The 18,484-nt window shown below is 41.8% G+C and overlaps 1 long non-coding RNA gene across 2 annotated transcripts in view; it reads left to right on the top strand.

Annotated features, from left to right (window-relative positions):
• Positions 1-371: 371 nt before the first annotated feature.
• The window catches only part of LOC122221886, a 41,642-nt gene continuing 23,529 nt past the window's right edge, over positions 372-18,484 (top strand). For both annotated transcript variants that reach the window (XR_006203499.1, XR_006203500.1), the window contains exons 1-3: positions 372-677; positions 1,134-1,295; positions 18,097-18,220. This is a non-coding gene — a long non-coding RNA (uncharacterized LOC122221886). The remainder of the gene's footprint in view (positions 678-1,133; positions 1,296-18,096; positions 18,221-18,484) is intronic.

Genomic DNA, 18,484 nt, shown 5'->3' with positions numbered 1-18,484 from the left:
CCACTCTGAGCCTCGGTTTCCCCACGTGTAACGTGAGGCAGGTGGACTTGCTGGTCTTTAAGGCCTAGAGCGCAGCTGCTGAAGCCGTTGGTTAGCTCTGTTCCCCAGAGAGCTGAGAGGTGTGTCCTCACGGTCCCCACAGGCCAGCCAGCCCCCTTTCACCAGCCTGGCCTGGGCGACCGCCACCAGCGCCTACGGCTCCTGGGAACTAGACTTTGTGCCTCTGGAAACTCAGGAGAAAGGCTGATTGGCCCGGCGTGTGTCACGTGCCCAGCTCTGGTCCAATCAACGAAGACCAGAGGGTGGAGCCACTTGCGGCTGTTCCCTGAGCAGGGCTTTGCGCATGCTCTCTGAAGTAAAGGTGCTGACCTTTGGGCAGCGTTACTCCCGGGTCGAGTGAGGAAGTGCAAGGTGTAGGTGGCACTCTGGCTGGCCGTGTCCTCTCAGCGTGGCACACCCGGTAGCTCCACAACGTCAGGAGCTGGACTATGGTTTTACCCCAGTGCTGGAGCGTGCACACTGCCTGCACCCAAGGAGTGTCTTGGCGGGCGTGCCCTGCTGTTGCCGACCCTGAAAGGCTGACCTCTGCTGGCCAGGACAGGCACTACGCCTACCCGGTGGCCACCACCCCAGGACAGCAACGGAGGGATGTCTTTCCATTAGCCTAGAAGCCTCTGGTAAGTGGCGGTGTTGCAGTTACACAGCCCAGGCTCTAGTGCTGGGTTTGGGTGTGGCTCTTACACTAACTCGAGCCAGTTCCTTTCCTCCTTGGGGCTTTTCCCGTATCTGCCAACTGGGTCTCATCACCACGAACAGGTGCGGAAGGGGCCGTATGTTGTGCAGGTTTGGGGCTCAGCTTTTGAGCTGATTTTGAATCCAGCTTTTCGTTCCTTGCTGTATGACCTTGGGCAAGTTACTCAATCTCTTGAAGCCCCAGTCTCCCCATCTATAAAATGGGAAGGAAGAAGAATTTCTCTTCTGTTCTCTAAAAGGTGATGTGAGGATTCAATAAGAGAATGTATGGAAAAAAGCACTGAGCGTGACGTCTGACATCACATCATTGTGAGGTGGCCTTGCTATGTGGTATGCTGGGGGCACACTCATTCATCTCCTGTCCTTCGCCTCTTCCCCAGCCCCATCTCTCAGAGCACCCTGGCTAGTGGGCCAAGGAGTGATCAGTATCTGGAGCACAGCGGGGACTCAACCGTGTACAAAGAGTGGGAATGCGCTGCAGACCTCCTGCCTGGGTGGTCTCAACCTCATCCAGCTTTTATCGAGTATTCCCCACCTAGCAGGTAAGTCTCTGCTCTGAGGGGCTCCCAGGGCATTTCTGTACAGGGCAGGATGCATTCTACTATGTGAACACTCACTGCAGGCTTGGGAGGAGCCTGTCTTAGATGTCTGGACACCTGGATTTCAATTCATTTCATTTCAATTCATTCATTTCAATTCATTTCAAAGAGTGAGTCTTTGCTACTCACTCCCTATGTGCCTCTACCCCCAGCCCCTCCAAACTAAAGAAAGATTCCATGAGCTGGGGAGGGAGAAGACTCATAGGGGAGGTGAGAGAAGAGGATGGACCCCCTAGTTGGGTATGAGGATCTAAGTATGGCGAGGCCTTGGGCCCCTGGTGCAGCTAAGGAGGTGGGAGGAGCCTGGACTTCCTTGCACCACAACATTGGAGTGGAAATGGAAGTCGCCCGGTGGGCACATCCAGGCAGAGGGGCCTGATGTGGCCTCTCAGAAGTGCCAGGAGCAGCAGAAGGCTCCTGGGTGCCCAAGAGGGATTCCCATAGCCTGTAGCGGGGTGGACTCAGGAGTGTGTTTCTGATGTGCCCAAGAGTGTGGCACAGACAAGGCACAGAGGACAGGAGGACCTAGAGAGGCTGCAAGGGAGCCCAGAAGAAGGCCGTGCATAGTCAGTGGGCACCAGTGTCTGATGTTTAGACATCCTGGGGGAGAAGAGCAAGGCAGATGACCAAGAGCTGGGGCCTCCTGGTGTTCTTCCTCCCCCACCTCAATACTACATAATTCCCATCCCTACCCAAGAACTGAGATGGAGCCTTCACTAAGATTAGGTGTCCTCCATCCAAGTGAAATGATGGCTCAAAATATAAATGCAATTCAGTTAGATAAGGAAAGTTCTATTTCTCGTATGCTTCAGCTCCGAGATTACTACCTGCCACTGAAAGAGAAAGGGGACATTGTACAGGTTCATAAAGGTGAGATGAGGTGGCTTTCAAAGAGAATTAAGCTAACATTAATCTTTAGATCTGCAATACTGGACAACAAAATATCCACACTCTGTTAGGGAAAAAGGTTTATGACCCAAGAGTCTTCATTCTAGTTAAGATACCATTAATTCTGTCAGGGCATTTTAGGGGCACATAAGGACTGAACAAAATACTCAAGGATATACTCAAACCGATGGAATGTGGGTTAAAAGAGAGATCTTAAAATAGGGGATGAAAAAGAAAAAAGATAAGGGATGAAAGAGTGTATAGGAAACAGTAGGAAGGAATGGGTATGTTAGTTAAATCAGAATGAATAATGACGTTTTAAGTAGGGATTCTCGAAACAAAGGCCATGTGGTAAAGGAAAACCTGTTAAGAGTCAAAAATGAAGTATTGAAGTTTGCACTATCCAGTATGGTAGTCATGAGTTACATGTGGCTCCTTACATTTAAATTAATTAAAATTATATAAAACCAAATAATCAGTTCCTCAGTTGCGCTTGCCATTTTTCAAGCACTCAATGGCCACACATGTCTAGTGGCTACTGAATCAGACAGGGCAGATATAGAACATTTCCACCACTGCAGAAAGTTCTTTGGGATAGTGGTGATCTAAATTATCAGAAAATCCATGGAGGGGAAAGGATATTTTGGAGCACAGAGAAGAAAGGTAGTCTAAAAATCTTCTAAAAGGATACGAGAAGTGAACAGGCAAAACCAACAGCAAACTTGAAAAGCAGGGTGGAATTTCCAAACAGGCATGTGACTTAGTGGTGGTGGTGAAATAAGGAATAAAGAGAAATTTGGCCAATCCAGAAAAGGGGAAGAAGAAAGAGGGAGGAAAATATAATCAGTAATAAATGTGAAATTAGGTGGAAGAAATAAAACTAAGTTCATTAGCTATCAGAATAACTATGATCTGGACTTCTATCAGAAACCAAAGTTGCCATTTCCAGTATATATGTAGAGAAATATCCCCTGGGACAAATTTTATGCTGGATACATTTTTAATTTGTATTTATTTTTATTTTTTAAAGTTTTTTTTTTTTTTTTTTTTTTTAGAGAGAGAGCGAGAGAGTACGGGGCAGGGACAGAAAGAGAGGGAGAGAGAGAATCCCAAGCAGGCACCTGTTGTCAGCATAGAGCCTGACACAGGGCTCAACCCCGTGAACCATGAGATCATGACCTGAGCTGCAATCAAGAGTTGGACGCTTAACTGACTGAGCTGCCCAGGTGCCCCTGGATACATTTTTTAAAATATAGTTTTAAAAACATAGCTTAGATAACATAAAATAAGGGAAATGTCAGTGTTTAGGAGCATTAAGAAATCTTGATTCTGATGGGGAAAGTGCATTTTGGAGCTAGTGTTTGCCTACAGGATATCTGCCTATCCCTGGTGACCCAGAGTCTGAGTTTAATAGCTCATGGCACAGAGGATAATTCCCGGGAATTAGATGAGAATAGGTCAGAAGTCCTCTACATAAAGCTAGGATCCCAGAGGGCTATTAAACTAGGGGGGAAGAGTGTCCACAGAGACTTGTCTGCCTCTGTCCTCACTGGAGTTGGAGTGGAAGAAAGAAGGTTCTTTCCTGAGAATCTCTAGGATAAGCCCAGTTTCGAATGGGTGTGGCACCAGAATTTATACTGCCTAGTGCTCCCTGCACTCCCCTTCTCCAAACAAAACAAAACAAAACAAAACAAAACAAAATAAAACACACACAAAACAAAAACAAAAACAAAACCCCCCAAAACAAAAAAAGCAAATAACAAAACTAAGTAAATATGCAATTTGAAGTATTCCCCAGATGCCTGATGAAGCAATTGCAAATACTCCCTGGAGAAACACAGTTTAAATCTAGGCTTCAAGGACTTCTCACAGATAAACTTCCAAGGAACAGGAGGTCATACTGGAAAAAAAAATCATTAAACAGAAGAGGAAATAAGCTACATGAAATGAGAGTCAGCAGAAAACAACATTGCTGAATCAGACCGACGGCAACGCTGACTGAAGATATTGAAATTATCTGTTATAGAATATGAAATAATTATGTGTGGCTTGCCTAAAATAAAGAAGTGATTGCATGTATGACAAAAGAATTAGAGAGAGAGAGAATCAAAACTGACTAGATGCATCTGAAGAAGAACCACAGAGAATTTCTAGAAGTGACAAATATAATTGAAATTGAAGCCGAGTGGATGAAAGATTGGTTCCAGGAAAGATGGAGTGAACACCATCTACTTTGTCTCCTACTGAATGCAGTTATTCTTCCTGGACAGAGTGTGTGGACCATTGGAAAGTAAATTGTAGCCAATAGATTAGAGAGGGAAACAAGAATTTGAAGTACAACCGAATTGGGTTGAGTTTCTCATTTTTTCCCTCTAGTATTGGCTGACCTGGACTCAAAGGCAGCCTGAAATCTGGAAGGGTGCACCACGTACAGGCAGAAGGAGCTTCAAGAGAGCAAATAGAGTTTTCTTTCTGGCCTGAAGAGTAGAAAAAGGCCTCCTAAGGATCAGGGAGAAGGAAGCTTTTCTGTTTATTTTTTCTTTTTTCCATCCTCACTCATGCCAGCCCCCGGGCAGTCTTGCAGTGGTGGCAGTGGCAGTGGTGAGGACAGCATCTGTATGTAGGAACCTAAAATCCCTAGGGAAAGAAAACCTTCTCTCTGTTAGAAGACCTGTGAACAGAAGAGCTTGAGCAAATTCTTGCTGTTTTTCTCTTTGTGTCCTTCCCCTGCGTAGTGTCAGAAACAGATGCGGTCATAAGAAGGGCATAGCAGAGCCACGAAATGGCAGATATCTGGCCGGGGGATGGGCTAGGGAGGCCGCAGACAGCCAAAAAGTGTTGGGGTGCGTGTGGAGAGGAGAGAGCACCAGAGAGTGATTGTATAACTTTGTATGTAAACTTCTGGGATCACTCCCAAACTGTGCATGCATCAATCTCATCCTAAAGAGAATCTGAGAGGTTTTGAGAACTGAACTAGGGGGCAGACCACCACCCAGTTCTCAGACTGGTGTTGCATATGTAGGACACATTTGAACAGAACTACAAAAGGCTTTGAAAATTGAACTGATCTTAGAACCAGAGCCTATAAATAGTGGGTTGAAGCTTGTGGTTGAACCTCGCCTCAGTCAACTGTCTAATTTGTTTTTAAAATCAACATTCTTCTTAATATTTAAACAAGACCAAGAGTCGCATAACATGATGTTCAAAATGTCCAGGATACAATCAAAGATGCCTTGGGATATGAAGAATTGGAAAAATCTCAGCTTACAGAAAAAAGACGATCAGTAGTTGTCAACCCCTGAGAAAACATAAAAATTGAAATTATCAGAACAAGACTTTAAAGCTACTACTGTAACTATAAGAAGTGAGTGTGAACACTTTTGAAATGAATGAAAAAATAGGACGTTTCAACAACAAAAAAAGAAGATATGAAGAAGAACTGAATGGAAAATATAGAACTGGAAAATATAATAACCAACGTTTAACAATAACTGGATGGACTCAGTAGCAGAATGGAGATGACAGAGGAAAGAGTCCATGAACCTGAAGATAGATCAATAGAAATTGTTCAGACTTAACAATGGAGAGAAAAAATTGAAAGAAATCGAACAGAATATCAGGAACCTGTGGAACAATACTGAAATGTCAAACATTCATGTCATCAGAGTCCTTGAAGGAGTGGAGAAAGAGTGCAGTTCAGGAAATAATAATACAAAAATAATGGTTGCAAACTTCCCACATTTGTAAATTCAAGAAACTCAGCAAACCTCACACAGGATCAACTCAAAAACATCACCTCCCAGGTATGTGATAATCAAATGGTTTTTAAATTAAAAATAAAGAAGAAAATCTGGAAAGTATTCGGAGAAAAAAGTGCATCATCTATAGGAGAATATATATTTGAATGGCTGTTGATATCTCACCAGAAACCATAGAGGCTAAAAGGAAATGAAACATTTTGGAAGTGCTGAAAGAAAAGAACCACCAATGCAGAGTTCTGTATCCAGTGAAATTATCCTTAGGAATAAAGGTGAAATAAAAATATCCTCAGATGAAAAAAACCTAAGAGACTTTGTTGTCAGCACACCCGTTGTAAAATAAATACTAAAAGAAATTCTTCAGATGAAAGAAAGATGATACCACAGGGAAACTTAGGACATCAGGAATGAGGGACAAACAACAGAAATGGTAACTATCTGGGTAAATGACTGTTAACCTTCTCTTGAGTTCTCTAAAATATGATTGACAGTTGAAAGCAAGAATTAGGACTCTTCTAGGATGACATTTTCAATGTAGGTCTAATATATAGGACAGCTATCGTATAAAGAAAGGAGGCTAAGGTGACTTATGGTAAAATTTCTACATTCTATTTAGGATAGTAAAGTATCTGTTCACAGTAGACAAATTAAGAGAAAAATTAAGTATGTAAGTTGCAATCACAAGAAAATTACCAAGGAGATATAGTAAAACATACAATATGATAAATTAAAATGGAATATTAAAAAATGTTCAGGGGCACCTTGGTCGCTCAGTCAGTTAAGTGTCCGAATTCAGCTCAGGTCACGATCTAGCGGTTTGTGAGTTCAAGCTCCATATCAGGTTCTGTGTTGATAGCTCAGAGCCTGGAGCCTTCTTCAGATTCTGCGTCTCCCTCTCTCTCTGCCCCTCCCCCTCTCACACTCTGTCTCTCTCTTGTTCTCAAAAATAAACATTAAAAAATTGAAAATGTTTAAATGATGCAAAGAAAGAAGAAAAGGGGAAACAGAGGAACAAAAAAGAGAGCAAACAGGAAATAAATAATAAAATGACAGCCCTAAATTCAAACATATCAATAATCACATTAAATCTAAATGGACTAAACATACCAATTAAAAGACAGAAATGGCCAAAATGGATTAATAAAAACAAGGTACAACCATATGCTTCCTATAATTATGTTGATAAAATGATATAGATAGGTTAAAAGACTAAGACATATATCCAAAAAACCATTGAACAGTACTCTTCAAATAGGTGAATTTATGACATATGAATTATATCTCAGTAAGGCAATTCAAAGAAGATTAAGATACATCTTGCAAACACCAATCAAAAGAAAGCTGGAGTAGCTATATTAATATCAGACAAAGTAGACTTCAGAGCAAAGAAAATTACTAGGGATAAAGGGATACATTACATAACAGTAAAAGGGCCAGTTCACCAAGAAGACATAATAATCCTAAGTGTGTATGCATCTAATAACAGGACTTCAAAATGCATGAAGCAAAATCTGATTAAACTCAAAGAAATGGAAAACTCCACAGTTATAGTTGAGGAGTTCACTATTCTTTGCTCAGTAATTAATAGAACAGGTAAATAGCACATACGAGAGCCGAGCCATAAGTCAACTGGAACTAACTGATGGTTATAGAACATTCAATCAAAAACCGGTAGAAAATAAATTCTTTCCAAGTGCACAAAGAACCTACATTGAACCTACAATGAAGACCTCATTTTGAGTCATAAAAAAAGTCTTAACAATTTAAAAATAATTGAAATCATACAAAGTGTGTTATTTGATCACAATGAGATCAAACTAGAAATTTATAGCAGAGCAAAAACTGGAAAATCTCTAAACACTTTAAATTTTAAAAAAATACACTTTTAAGTAATTCATGGGTCAAAAAGAAAGTGTTATGGAAATTAGAAAATATTCTGAACTGAATAAAAAAAAATAACCAAAATTGTGAGATGCAGCTTCAACAATGCTTACAAGGAAATTGATAGTGTTAAATGGTTATATTAGAAAAGAGGAAAGATCTCAAATCAACAATCTAAGCTTTCACCTTAAGAAACTAGAAAAAGAAGAGAAATATAAGCCAAAAGCAAGCAGAAGGATGGAAATAATAAAGACAAAAGCAAAATTCAATGAAATTAAAATAAGAAAACAATAGAGAAAAATCAGTGAAACAAAAAGCTGTTTCCTTGAAAAAATGAATTGGTAAATTTCTAGGTTGACTAAGAAAAAAAGAAGATACATATTACCAATAACAGGAATGAGAACGGAATTATCGCAACAGACTTCATACACATTACAAGACTAATAAGGGAATAATAATATAAACAACTTTACAAAATAAATGGACAATTTAGATAAAATGAACTACATCCTTGAAGGCCACAAACCACTAAACACTCATCCAAGAAGAAATAAATAACTCAAACAGTCATATATTTATTAAATAAATTGAATTTATAGTTAAAAGCCATTTGAAAAATAAAATGAAAAATAAAAATCAAAAGATTTCAATGGCAAATTCTACCAAATGTCTAAAGAAGAAATGAAACCAATCTTTTGACATATAAATCTCTTCCAGGAAATAGAAGGGAATACTTCCTAATTCATTGTAATGAGTCTAATTTTATCCTGATGCCCAAACCAGACAGATTTAGGAAAAGATCAGTATCTCTCATGAACATAAATACAAAAGTGCATGACAAATATTAATAAATTGAATCCAGCAATATATAAAAAGTAACTGGGTCTTAGGAATGCAAAATATTGAAGATAAGTCAATGTCATCCACTCTATTAATAGTCCAAAAAGAAAGACATATCATATTGATCAGTGCAGAAGAAACATTTGAAACCAACAGAGCCAGCTCCAGAGGCTTTGCTAGGGCAGAGTTGAGTGGAGACCCCCAAGAAAAAGAGGAGATTGCATCAAGTTCTGATGGTGGTAGAGCTTAGATAAAACCACCCCCCAAAAGTAAGAGTCTCACCCTGAGTGGGGAAGTACTGAAGAATCAGAGTGCTGTTTACTGAGGAATTGAATAAAGGGCTTCAGAGTATGAGACCAAAGGTGGAAGTCTTATGAAGAGTCATTTTTGTGGGAAAGAGATGGCTTGAAGGGAGAGGAATCTTCCAAATGGTTGATGGTGAAGTAAAATAAGGAGCGAGTGGTAGAAATTAGGGTCCAAGAAACAAAGGAAACCTACCAAAACCACTTCACTTTAATGTACTAACATAAGGCAACACTCTGGAACTAAGAAACTTAGAGAGCCTCTCAAGTGTTTACCCTTGTCTACATAGGACCACCTGTAAGTCCTGGTGGAGAAAAACATCATATTAAAAATAGACAGAAAATAGGGGTTCCTGGATGGCTCGGTTGGTTGAGCATCAGGCTTCAGCTCAGGTCATGATCTCATGGCTCATGAGTTCAGGCCCTGTGTCAGGCTCTCTGCTGACAGCTCAGAGCCTGGAGCCTGCTTTGGATTCTGTGTCTCTGCCTCTCTCTCCTTCTCTCTCTCAAAAGTAAATAAACATTTTAAAAATTTTAAAAAAATAGAAAGTAGAAGCCAACATCTACACAAACCTACTACAGAACAAAAAAAATGAGAATCAAAATATTTTCAGCTGATAAAATTCTCTTTCCAAAACCAATGATGGAGAGCAAAACTGTTACAGAACACCCTGACTTGAATTAAATATCCTTAAACAAATATTTGCAGATATTAGGGAAAAACCCACCTCACATCACAAATTTGAAAGCTCAGAAAGGAAATGGACAAAGCAGAAATGATAGATGCAACATGAGTGTTTACTAAATTCAGGAAAGAAATAGAAAGGAAAATAATCTCAGAACTGACAAAAAATTACAAGGTGCCCAAGGGAGAATAGATTTGATTGAATATATAATAGGAGAGGAATGAAAATAGCTAAGAATGCCAACATGAAATAATGAGATTTAATAATACCAAAGAAAAACTGTTGGCTAGAGAAGGCAGGCAGAGAAGTGTCAACATTTATATAATTAGAGTCCCTGAAGAAAGAAAGAAAGAAAAAAAGACAAACAGAACAAAAATTTAAAACTATAATACAATAACACTTTCTTTTTTTATTTTAATATATTAAAAAAATTTTTTTAATGTTTATTTATTTTTGAGAAAGACAGAGACACAGAGAGCAAGTAGGGGAGGGGCAGAGAGAGACACAGACACAGAATCTGAAACAGACTCCAGGCTCCGAGCTGTCAGCAAAGAGCCCAACGCAGGGCTCAAACCCACTGTGGGGCTCGAACCCACGAACTGTGAGATCATTACCTGAGCTGAAGTCAGACGCTTAATTGACTGAGCCACCCAGGTGCTCCTAACAATAACATTTTCTGGAAATGAAATAAGATCTGAGTTCGTGTGTTCAAAGAGCTTACTCTGTACATGGGGAAATAGACCTGAAACAGTCTGCTCCAAGATATTAGACTTAGGGGTAAAGAAACAAATCCTCTGGGCCTTAAATTTACAAAGACCAATTCCTTACAGCGGAAAGGAAATCAGTTTGGCATCAGACTTCTTAATAGGAATACATGAAGAAGGACGACAATGGGACGTTTTCAAGAAACCCCAGGAGAAAAAGTATGAACCAAGGATTTTTAGATCCAGACAAACATGAAGACCATAGAATAGTTTTAAACATGCAGACTCAAAATACCACATTCACAAATCATTCCTGAGAAATCGGAACACCACTTTTATTCTTTTTAATAATGAGGAGGCCGGGGTTCCTGGGCCACTCTGTTGCAAGACGTTGAAAGGTTATTTCCTTTCTCTGGACTGGTGATCAGAGGTTTTTGAGATGTGCTGTAGCTTTAGCCATGTTGATTTTACTTGGTGTTCATAGAGGTCCTAGGACCACAGACTTGGTGAAACGGAGTAGAAAGAGCAGGGTCCTGTGGTCAGATGGACTTGGGCTGGAACACTTTCTCTGCCCCATCCATCACCCATCCATCAGCCAGCCAGCCACTCACCAAATTTTGGAGAACCCTCAAGGTGCTAGGCACCCCGGTAGGCTCTGTGGATACAGGTGAGCCAAGCAAATCCAGGCAGCTTACATTCTAGTGGGGGGAGGTAGACATTTAACTGATAGCCACACAAACATATACTCACAGATTGTGGTAAGCGATGTTGAAAGTAGGCAGCATTCTCTGAGCGTGGATAGAGGATGGTAATGTAAGAGTCCAGGAAGGCTTCACTGAGAAGATGGTGCTTGGACTGAGGCTGGAATGATGGAGGGAGTCCTCCCAGGGGAAGGGGGTCGGGTAGGACATTCTGGGCAGAGGGGGCAGCACAGGTCGAGAGTACTGTGGTAAGAGGAAGCTCAAACCTTTGGGGATCAGGTGGCAGGAGCAAGTGGCCAAGTGATGGGAGCGAGCTAGGGGCCAGGTCCCAGCATGAGGATGAGGTCTGTCTGTGATAGCTTGGGGAACACAGTGAAACATTTGAAATGGGGAGGCAGGATTGGAATCATGTATTTAAATTTTTTTTTAACGTTTATTTATTTTTGAGACAGAGAGAGACAGAGCATGAACAGGGGAGGGTCACAGAGAGAGGGAGACACAGAATCCGAAACAGGCTCCAGGCTCCGAGCTGTCAGCACAGAGCCCGACGCGGGGCTCGAACCCACGGACCGTGAGATCATGACCTGAGCCGAAGTCGGACGCCTAACCGACCGAGCCACCCAGGCGCCCCAAGGAATCATGTATTTCAAAGATCGTTCTGACTGCACTGGGGAGAATGACTCTGTGGTGGGAGGAGCAGGGAAGGAGGGATGTGGGCAAGTCACGTCTTCGCTGTGTGGCTCTGGGCACATCACTGAACTTCTCTGAGCCTTAATCTGCTCGCATGTAAAAGTGGAATAATAATGGTAACCTACAGGTTAAGATGAAATCGAGGGTGCTGAATGTCTGACACAGAAGAAAAAGTTCAACAACTCTGGCTCCGTGTTACTGTTTAATTAACCTTAGACAAAGGTGCAATCTCTAAAAACATTTTATGGTGTCCTCTTTCTTGTCCTCTCCATCCCTGTCTGGGCCTTCTGTTCCCCCCGCTACTTTAGGAATGTCTAGGACAAGAATTGAATGTAACTTCAGTTTTAGTAGGCAAATCGCGCCCTGGATCAGAAATACATATGGGGAGTGTGAGGACCCTTGAACCAGATAGGAGCAGGGTCCTCGGGATCTGTTTTCCCCCTCTCACCCCCTGCCAATGTTCTTGAAGCTCAGCACTGTCCAGATCTCTTAGAACAAGAATACAATCCTTCCTTGGAGGACGGTCATTTCCAAAGGAAGCACCAAAACTGAGAGGGATCTTCTTTCTCTTGCTGCTTTATCTCTCTGTCTCTGCCTCTGTCTCTCTCTCTACTACTACTTTCTATTTGCTTTATTTATTTTTATTTTTTTTATTAAAAATTTTTTTAACATTTATTCATTTTTGAGAGACAGAGAGACAGAGTGTGAGTGGGGAGGGGCAGCAAGAGAGGGAGACACAGAATCTGAAGCAGACTCCGGGCTCTGAGCTGTCAGCACAGAGCCCGATGCGGGGCCTGAACTCACGGACCGTGAGATCATGACCTCGAACTTATGGACTGTGAGATGATGACCTGAGCTGAAGTCCGGGTGCTTAAATGACTGAGCCACCCAGGTGCCCCTCTGTTTGCTTTAGAAACGTAAACTAGTTTGCATCTCCAACTCATTGAGCCCTGAGACACTTAGCATCCAGCTTTGCAAAAGCTTTGCAAAAGCTCCCCCATCTGCTCACACTGTGGAGAATGGCATTGGAGCAACCATTCATTGCATACATGTGGCCCTGTGAAGGCTGGCCTCAGAAGTTAACACGCTGACCTCTTTTTCTTTTCTTTTCTTTCTTTTTTTTTTTTTTTTTAGTGAGGGTTAATATACATATGAAGAAGTGTGCCATGCGTTCCAATCTTACATGTACAGCTCAGTCACATTTTTACAAATTTAACTACTACCCTATCCAATACCTAGAACATTTCCAGCACCCTGGGAAGTCTCCTGTGTCCTCTTCCCAGATAGTACCACCCCTGCCCCCAGAGGTCACGATTCTTTTGACTTCTATCACCATTGGTTAGTTTTGCCTGTTCTTAAATATCACAGAAAGGGGATGTAGTCTTTCACTCAGTCTAGTGTCTGCAATATTGAATCATACTGTTGTATGCATCTGTATAGACTGTGTATTCTCATTGCTGTATAGCATCCATAATATGGATATACTACAATTTGTCTAACATCCTGTTGATATTTGGGTTGTTTCCAGTTTGGGGCTGTTGCGAATAGTCCTGCTATGAACACTCCCTAGCACAAGTGTTTAATTTTTTTTTTTTTGACATTTATTTATTTTTGAGAGACAGAGAGAGGCAGAGTATGAGCCGGGGAGGGGCAGAGAGAGAGGGAGACACAGAATCCAAAGCAGGCTCCAGGCTCTGAGCTGTCAACACAGAGCCCGACGTGGGGCCCGAACTCACAAACTGTGAGATCATGACCTGAGCTGAAGTCGGATGCTTAATCGACTGAGCCACCCAGACACCCCCCTAGCACAAGTGTTTAGGTGTCGACGGGCACTCATTTCTGTTGGGCATATGCCCAGGAGTAGAATTCCTGGGTCACAGAGTACGCATGTATTCAGCTTTCGTGGACACGACTGAACAGTTTTCCTAAGTGATTGAACCATACTGCATTCCCACCGGGAGCCAAGTGGTAGAAATCCACCTCAAGCTAGCTCAGTCAAAAAGCGTACCGGTTCCCACAACCAAACCATGGGTCGAGGGAGGGTGCCACTACTTCAGGGTAGAGGAGACCCTGCCAGGCTCTCTCTCTGTCTCTGGGCCTGTCAACACCTTTCTCTCTGACTCAAGACTGACTTCCTCCATGTGTCAACCTGGCCTTACACTTCACAGCCCCACTGATTGGCCCGAGCTGGATTCTGTATCAACCCCTGGGGGCCTGTAATTGGCAGCCCCCGTTGGATCCACAGGGGTGGAGGAGGGGAAGAGCAGTTCTCCCTAAAGATAGGCACGGTGTCCCCAGACTGCAAGGTAGCCATGTGCTGCAGGGAGACCGGGTCAGGTGCTGGATTCCATTCCCAGCTCTGCAGCATCTCCTCCTAGCCATATGACCCTGGGCAATTGCTGCAGACTGAATGTTAAGGTCCCCCCAGGTATGCTGAAGCCTAATCCCCAATGTGATCGTATTTGGAGGTGGGGCTTTGGAGAGGTGATGATGCCATAAGGGCAGAATCTTCATGAATGGGGATAGTGCCTTATAAAAGAGACCCAGAGAACTTCCTCACCCCTTCCACCGTGGGAGGACACGGCGAGAAGGCCATCTGAACCAGGAAGCAGGCTCTCCCCAGAACCCAAATCAGCCGGTTCTTTGATCTGGGACTTTCCAGCCTCCAGAACTGTGAGAAATAAATTTCTGTTGTTTATAAGCCACTTAGTCTGTGATATTTTGTTGTAGTTGCCCAAATGCCCAAGGCAGCAATTCATTTAGTTTCTAAATGGATTAGGAAACCTGTTTCCTAATGGATAAAAAGGAACAAACACGTTCTTTACACGGTATTAAATAAGGCATCACAGCTGATGCCTCTTACCCATGATAGATGCTTAATAATGTCCCTTCCCTCCCTGTCCTCTCAGAGCAGGGTTGGGATGTGAATCCTCCTGTCTTGTAATTCCTAGAACTGTGTCCTGTATCTAAGGGCTGTTTCTTCTTGCTATTGGCTGAGAGAACACATGTCTGGGGGCAGGAGAGGGGTCATCACTCTGAGCTGTATATGTGCTTCCTGGTGGCTCCGTCAAATCAGCCTGCACTGGATTCAGTGGGAAAGGAGAGATTTGGATGCTGGCTCAGTGAGAGTGATGTTCTGGCAGATTCCCCAAACAGCAACTTAAACAAATTAGTTTCATTTCCTTCCTTTAAATCAAAGAAACATGGAGGCAGGCAACCCAGTGCTGGTACAGCCACTCCTTGATGCCGTCAGGGGCCCAGAATCTTTCCCGGTGGGACCATCCCCATCGCAGCGTCCCCAAGTTGAGCTAGTTTGAGAGGGTCTCTCCTCCTTGCAACCGAACATACTCCTTCAGCGGTTTTAAATCAGGGTCACCAAGTGCTTCATATAGAAATTCAGTTTATTTCAATAATGCAATCAAAGCAAGTTTTGGTAAGTTCATTCTGGCGAGGGTGAAGCATCTGACGTTGTAAATATTCTCGCACATTTGTTTACAGAGTTCAGCACTGAAGATAGAGTTACTTGTGCTTGCAAATGTGAGCGTATATTTCAGCAGAACACAGCAGCATGGCAAAAACAATATTCATATCCAATTAGGAAATTCATGGAGCAGAAATGAACTTGGAATCCGTGGTGGTGCACATATTTGAAAATAGGGATAGAATAGGCTGCCATGGTATATCAATTGAAATAGAAATTTCACTTATTTGTATGAACATGCACACATGAAGGGTAATTACACTACAATATTTTTGTGGCAAAGATGATATTTAATTTAAAACACAGTTCAATATGGCAGCAGGGCCAGGAGTAGGGGTGGAGAGAAGGCATCCACCTCTCATGAAAAATTCAAGGACCAAAAAATATAGTAGTCAAGATAAATAGTATTTTAATATAATATTTTATTTTATTTATTTTTATTCTTTAAAAAAATTTTTTTTAGTGTTCTTATTATTTATTTTTGAGACAGAGAGAGACAGAGCATGAGCAGGGAAGTGGCAGAGAGAAAGGGAGACACAGAATCGGAAGCAGGCTCCAGGCTCTAAGCTGTCCTCACAGACCCCGACGTGGGGCTTGAACTCACGGAGTGTGAGATCATGACCTGAGCTGAAGTTGGACGCTCAACCAACTGAGCCACCCAGGTGCCCCTATAATATTTTAAAAATACAAATTAATTCGAAAATCCTCATGGACAAAATATCAAAATTTTGAATAGACAGGATCAGTATTATTGATTTTTCCTTTTGCCTCCATCTTCCAATATGATTTGGGCACAGCACTGCATAGCAAGATGTATTTTGTTTTTGCTTTTGTTTTTATTTTTGCTGTCTGCCATCAGTCGAATTTTTTAAATGTTTGAGCCTTTGGAGAAATACTTTATAAATCACTTTAAGTGTTTATAATGGAATTGAACATTTTGTAAATGAGTCCTCTCAATTTTGTTCAAAAGAAACTGAAAATCTTTAATCACAGTGTTCCACGAGTGTGCCAAGATAAACTAACTTCTAAAACCTGTATCAGGGCGCCTGGGTGGCTCGGTTGGGTGTCCAACTTCGGCTCGGGTCATGGTCTTTCAGTTCGTGAGTTGGAGCCCTGTGCTGGGCTCTGTGCTAACAAACAGCTCAGAGCCTGGAGGCTGCTTCAGATTCTGTATCTCCCTCTCTCTCTCTCCCCCTCCCCTGCTCATGCTCTGTCTCTCTCTGTCTCTCAAAAATAAATAAATGTTAAACAAAAATTAAAAAATAAAACCCTATATCAAATTTTAGGTATTATAGACAAGGCAGTAAGCAAATTTCAGTGATTTTACACTGGAAAACATTTACATGATCCCTCAAAAGCAAAGAAGTCGCTGAATAAATTAGCTTAGGGGAGGTCAAATGATGGTCAAGATGTAATGTAGAAATTCTATAGTTTTTTTTTTTTTTGACTTGTGGGAAGAATGTTTTGATGGAGTTCCTATGTTTAATTGGGCAGATTTATATTTTAAATTGGATTGAAGAGACAGAAGGCTGATGGTTTACAGCATCTACAATTGGCAAAATATTGAAAAGAATTACAAAGCCAAGTTATGTGGTGAGTTTTATCTTCTCATAATGGCTTGTTAAAGAAAGATATTCTAAATGGAATTTAAAAAGACACTACCCATGAAAATACTTGGGCTGAAATAGTTAACCATTCCTATCTAAAGAAATTAGAACTGAGAATATCTTCCATCTGTTAGGATTTGCTCAGAGCTTCCCAGGTATCTGCAGAGAAATGATACTCATGTTAAAAGTATTGTGCTCTGGGGCGCCTGGGTGGCTTGGTCGGTTGAGCGTCGGACTTCGGCTCAGGTCGTGATCTCACGGTCGTGAGTTCGAGCCCCGCGTCGGGCTCTGTACTGACAGCTCAGAGCCTGGAGCCTGCTTCCGATTCTGTGTCTCCCTCTCTCTCTGACCCTCCCTTGCTCATGCTCTGTCTCTCTCTGTCTCAAAAATAAATAAACGTTAAAAAAAAAAAATTAAAAGTATTGTGCTCTACAGAGGAGAGTCAACAAAGGGTATCAACAATTTCCATTTTATTAATAATAACATATAACTTTGAAGATGATTATAGGCAGTTTTTTGAGGGGGGGGAAGAGACCACATTTTTAAAAAAAAAACACACATTCTTTAGAAAAGGACCAGTGACATGATATTAGAAACAGATATGGCTAAGAAATTGATTAAAGTACATGAATGTATACCAAAATTATTATTATTTTTATGTTACTTTTAAAGCTCAAATAATAAATACTATGTTTTAAAAAATTTAATGTATATATTAAAATTTTTAATATGCTATTTTATTTTTTATTTTTTTAGTGTTTATTGATTTATTTTGAGAGCGAGCAAGAGTATGAGCAGGGGAGGGGCAGAGGGAGAGAGAGCGGGAAAGAGAGAATCCCAAGCAGGCTCCACACTGCCAGCACAGAGCCCATGCAGGGCTTGATCTCAAGAACTGCGAGATCATGATCTGAGCCAAAACCGAGATTTGGCCACTTAACTGACTGAGCCACCCAGGCGCCCCTTAATGTGTTATTTTCAAATAAACTGTTAATTTTAGAATAGCTTTTTATTTACAGAAAAATTGCAAAGATAGTACAGGGAACTTCCATGTACCTCCCCACCCAGCTTCCCCTCTTACTGACATCTTACCTTAGTATGGTACATTTGTTATTATTAATGAACCAATGCTGGTGCCTCTTATTAACTGAAGTCCCTACTTGATTCAGTTTTCCTTTGTTTTTACCTACCACCTTTTTTCTTGTCCAGGATCTCATCCAGGATGTCGCACTGCGTTTGGTTGTCAAGTCTCCTTAGGCTCCTCTTGGAGGTGACCATCTTCAGACTCTTCTTGTTTTGGATGACCTTGACGGTTTTGAGTAGCACTGGTCAGGTACGCCGCTCTCCTGGACTTTGTCTGCTGTTTTCCTCATGCCTAGAGCAGGGGTATGAGTTTTGGGGAGGAAGAACACAGAGATAAAGTGCCCTTCTCCTCATATTTACCAACATAACTTACACTCTTGAGGTTGGCCTTGATCGCATAGCGGAGGTAGTGTCTGTCTCCATAATAAGCTATTCTCTCCACTTCCCATACTGTGCTCTTTGGAAGGAAGTCACTGTGCACAACCCACACTTAAGGCTTGGGGTCTTATGTTCT

This window comes from Panthera leo, chromosome B3, assembly GCF_018350215.1.
Source record: "Panthera leo isolate Ple1 chromosome B3, P.leo_Ple1_pat1.1, whole genome shotgun sequence".
NCBI lineage: Eukaryota > Metazoa > Chordata > Mammalia > Carnivora > Felidae > Panthera > Panthera leo.
The sequence above is the reverse complement of the archived record's forward strand: the minus strand, read 5'-3'. Positions and strand labels throughout refer to the sequence as shown.